This window comes from Macaca nemestrina, chromosome 5 (genome assembly GCF_043159975.1).
Source record: "Macaca nemestrina isolate mMacNem1 chromosome 5, mMacNem.hap1, whole genome shotgun sequence".
Taxonomy (NCBI): Eukaryota; Metazoa; Chordata; class Mammalia; order Primates; family Cercopithecidae; genus Macaca; species Macaca nemestrina.
This window is the reverse complement of record NC_092129.1, coordinates 108,808,623-108,813,421: the sequence shown is the minus strand read 5'-3', so window position 1 is coordinate 108,813,421 and position 4,799 is coordinate 108,808,623. Positions and strand designations below refer to the sequence as shown.

Below are 4,799 nucleotides of genomic sequence, written 5' to 3'. Positions count from 1 at the left end.
AAATAACCAGAGAATTTAAAATAATTGATATGCTAATTGATAATTGATATGCTTTTTCTGATGGAAAAAGTAGATAATATGAAGAAAAAGATGAATAATGTAGGTACAGAGATGAAGACTCTCAGAATTAAAAGGAAATGCAGAAATCAAAACACAGTAACAGGAATGAATAATGCTCTCAATCGGCTCATCAGTAGACAGGACATGTTACTGAGAATTTTAGCTTTGAAATGTATTTTAAAATGCATTTTTCTCCTTTCTCTTTAGTCTTAAGATGCAGCTTTGAAAAAAATTGTTTTGTTTTGTTTCAAACAAAAACCTTGTTTTCCCTTATCCTTACAATATAGCCTTAAAACATATTTTGAAACTCTCTCCCTTTCCCACCAAACACCTCTCTGCACCATGCACACTCATCTAACTGCATGCTTGTTAAGAAATTCCAGGGGTTAATTTTAAACACACCTGGTGTAGAAACCCTGCTATAAGTTCTCCTTTACCTAGAATTTACCTCAGTATGGATAATCTACAGCCTGGCTGCAATTGACATAGCACCAGACAGCACTCCAGGTGGACAAACTCAAAATGGTGATCAGGGCAAGACATACAGACCTGCACCCTGCCTCACTCCTAAGTATTTCCTATACCACGCTTCCCCTTTTTAAATCTCTGCCTTCAGCTCAAAACTGGAGATGGTTTATTTGAGGATTGAGCCTGGCCATCTCTCACCTGCTAGAATTTGATTAATAAAGCGGATTTCTTTTCACCACATCTCATGCGTTGTGTTTTGACTTCCAAGCAGCAAGCAGCGTGACTTGCATTTGGTTACACTATGGCCTCTTGCACTGGGTTTGAGTTTCTGTGAAAAAGAAATAAGGGGTGAGAAGATGTTGCAATTGTTCATTTTATAAAAATATACATGTGCACAGGTATTTTAGGGGCTCATATTACTAAATGCAGCATGAGCTGGAGACGAGGCTTCCAGTCATGGAGTATAATCCAGGCATGGCTAAGAATTAGAAACATAACAAATACTTTGACACTACATACCTTAATATAAGTTGAAAAGCTATTTCAAATGACTCAATTTGCCACAAGTGGGAATATGTGGCACGTGGAACAGTAGGGGAATAGCAGGTTTGCTGTGGAGCTTCACCAGTAAGAGCATCAGCTCTGGAGTCAGCCTGTCAGGATTCTGAACTTGGCTTTGCCACGTAATGGCTATAAAATCTTGAGCTGCACTGTGCTTCAGGTTCCTTGCCTGTCAAATGAGGGTGGTATATGGTTGTTAAAAGGATATTCATGAAAATAACCCATAACAAACATACATCATAATGCTTCACACATAAGTAATCAATAAATAATCATTCCTCATTTCCATCATTTACTGGGTACTTGTGTATGAAGTATTATGATCATTTACTGAGTACTTATGTGTGAAGCATTATGATATATGTGTGTTATGGGTTATTTTCATTTACAGAGACCCTAGCTGACAAAATAGCTAGCCTTGCGTACATAAGTGCTAGCCCTTTTCGGGCATCATAAAGTAGTTGAAGGATACTTAAAAAATGAGACTGAACTCCTGCTTTCTTGTAATCAAGGACTGACAAGCCAGTAGATATCTGAGTTACCTTTAAAAAAAGTCGGCAGGGGAAATTCAGTAAACACAAATAACTCAAGGTTGAACAATTCAAGAAACTGGCCCAAATTTTTAGTACCAAAGTATTATGAAATTCTAACGCCTTCACCACTTCTTTCCCATAACGTTTATTCTTCAAAATACAATGGAGGAAGAATGAGGATTTGCTCTGAATCTGGGTGATGTAAGAAGACAGAGCACCTGGATAAAAGTCAGGAAATGTGAATGCCAGTCTCCATTCCAAGGTCCTCCTGGGGGTAAGTCATTTTACATCTCTGAGCTTCAGTTACTTTAGTTGCAATATAAAAATATTCTGATACTTATTATTCTATAATGGAAAATGTTTTGCTATGAGCATCTCTGGTCTGGCTATCGGGAGTTTATCTGTATCCTAGCTTTATACTTTCAGGCTATGTGATCTTCAGGTCGCTTCACATTTTGGTCGTTTCATTCCACAGACCCACTTCTCTTCTCTGATGTTTCACCATCATAGTGCTGAGGAATGTCAGAAATTTAATGTCTTAAATTATTATTTAACCTGCTACATTAAGACAAATTAAAATGTGATACAAATAGAGGAAATCTAATATCGTTTTGCAGATTATCTTTGATTTGACTGAATTTCCCATATAGGATAAACCTCCTTTAATGCATTTAGTTCCATTCCTACATTAAAGATGAAAAAGATTTTGAGTTAAATATGACCTTTGAAATTGTGCCAACTCTGGCTATTTTGTATTTTTACTAGAAAACCAACCTAAGAAGATATGGTTAGGAAGTTGAGATAATTGTATTCTTTTTCATCTCACCTCTGCCTAATATTATCAAATTTATCTTCTCAAGACCCATTTATTTCATGTAATCTAAATTAGTTCTTCCAAAGTACTAAGATACTAATTTGAAACAGATGAACAGGATTTTGATTGAAGGCTTAGAAAAATTTACATATCATACATTCTTTATTCCTGTAGCTCAGTCTTCCTCATTTTATGTATCAATATCATAATATAGAGTTAGAAAGAGAAATAGTCTCACAAAATCTAGCACAGATATCAAAACAAAACACTTTTTAAAAGTCGATTTTCAATAAATAATCATATACCATCTTAATAGTTGGAGACTTCTTGAACTAGTCAGACTACTGTCAAAACCTTTAAATTAGCACAGGATTCTCACCAGCTTTTCCTGTGTTCACTAAAGTCAAGACTTTTACATATCTGATGATCAAATGATCAGGACTATCCTCTGATAAACAGAAAATGTTGTAGAAGTTTTTACAAAACATAGTGTATTTTATCTGAGACCTGTTGCTAAGATCACAGAGTTACTTTACCCCAGTGGTGGGGATTTTCCTCTGGGTGTAAAAATTAACTACATTTTTAAAGTGATGAAACTTCTGAGCTTATGATGAATTATCTCTTTCAAAAGTATATCCTCCAAATTCTGAGGTTTATGTGGCCTCACTTCCTCAGTCTTTTAATCATCTTTCTGTCCCACAATTCTCTGTCCACATTTCTGACTGTGCAGGAATTGGAGGCCCAAACCAAGCAGTGTGACATGCTTGAGTGACAATGTAATGGAGTGATCCCAGGGACTCAGAAGTCATGGCAGAAGTATTTATTGCTTAGCAACCCAGACAAATGTCAAGAGTTTTACCAAATGCAGATGGTGAGTAGGACTGTTGAAAATCAACATTACTTTGCTATAATTCTTCTAAATTGGTTTCAACAAAAATATTAATTAATTTACCCATTTATTTGTTTGATTGATTGACGTAACAGCTTTCCGGCCAAGCACTAAGTGGCAATTACAGTCAGCTGGTCACACTAAAGGGACATAGAAATACAGAACTCAGGAGAAATATAAAACTTCTACTGGAGAATAATTATCTGCTATTCTGAATTGACATTCAGAGGCATTTCTCGCATCATTTTTTCTCAGAGAGGAAAGCGACACATGATGGCATAGTTTTGAAAGTAAAATAAAAATAATGATATATTACTAAAAGACTAGATTAATGAACTACATATATCTAGCCCAGACACCATATTTAAAATTTTGGCTGTGGGGTCTTTATTTGAACGAAATATGAGTAACTGATCGTGTTCTCATTAGCACTAGGTAGAGTTTCACGAGGACTTGAATTAATTTCAAATATGTTGTAACGAGTCAAATATAAACTAGAAAGCATTTTTTTAAATTAGAGGAAAGTATTCAGCTTAGGTCATAATAAAAATCACTCCTGCTGCCATAAGGAGTTACTACCATGATGGCATATTTATCAGTTTCCACACAGTAAGAACCTACCATAAAAACTAAAGAGAAGAGTTTATTGTTGGTGTTTCTAATATAATTCCTGAAAATGAAATAGTATGAAGGTGATACCCCTTTTCTAATCATAAACGCGGGCATGTTGTTCCTTGCTAGCAGGATACCAACGTTCGAAAAATATTAGAAAACTTTTTGGGGAGTCATTCATATGGTCCAGACTAGCAATAAAGGGAGACATTTTATCCCATAAACTAGTTGGATCCTAACCAGCCAGACCATTCAATTTACAAACATGATTTTAAAATAAAAATTACACACAGCGTCTTTAGAGAAAGAAACAAATGAAAATAAAATAAGACTAGGCTTTTAGAATTTTTTCTTCTTTATTATTCCCGTTGTTTTGTCTAATTTAATCAAATTTTAATTTTTTCTTGAGTCAGTTGCAGTACTTTGGATGTCTATCTAGGAATGTATTCATTTCATCTAGTTTATCTAATTGGCTGATATACAATTGTTCCAGTATTCCTTATTCTTTCTTACTTCGATAAGGTCATTAGTAACATTTCTTCTTTCGCCCTTTCATTCCTGATTTCACTTTTTTTTCTCCCTCTCCCTCTCTCCCTCCCTCTGTCTCTTTTTCTTGGTCATTCTACCTAAAGATTTGTCCATTTTATTGATCTCTTTAAATAACTGGATTTCGATTTTGTTGGCTTTCTATATTGTTCTTCTATTATTTATTTCATGTATTCCTAATGTAGTCTTCAATTTTTTAATATTCGCTTTGTTTCAGGGTTTTCTCTTATTTTTAGTGTTTGAAGGTGGAAGTTTAAGTTATTGAATTGACATCTTTATTTATTTTCATTGGACCACTCATAGCTACAAATTTCCT

The 4,799-nt window shown here is 34.7% G+C and overlaps 1 long non-coding RNA gene across 1 annotated transcript; it reads right to left on the bottom strand.

The window, feature by feature from the left end:
* Positions 1-639: 639 nt before the first annotated feature.
* Positions 640-3,467, bottom strand: LOC105496820 (uncharacterized). Its single transcript, XR_011623103.1, has 3 exons — positions 3,389-3,467; positions 1,048-1,258; positions 640-856 (listed from the first exon to the last, which is right to left on the bottom strand). It is a non-coding gene; the product is annotated as an uncharacterized lncRNA (long non-coding RNA).
* Positions 3,468-4,799: the final 1,332 nt, after the last annotated feature.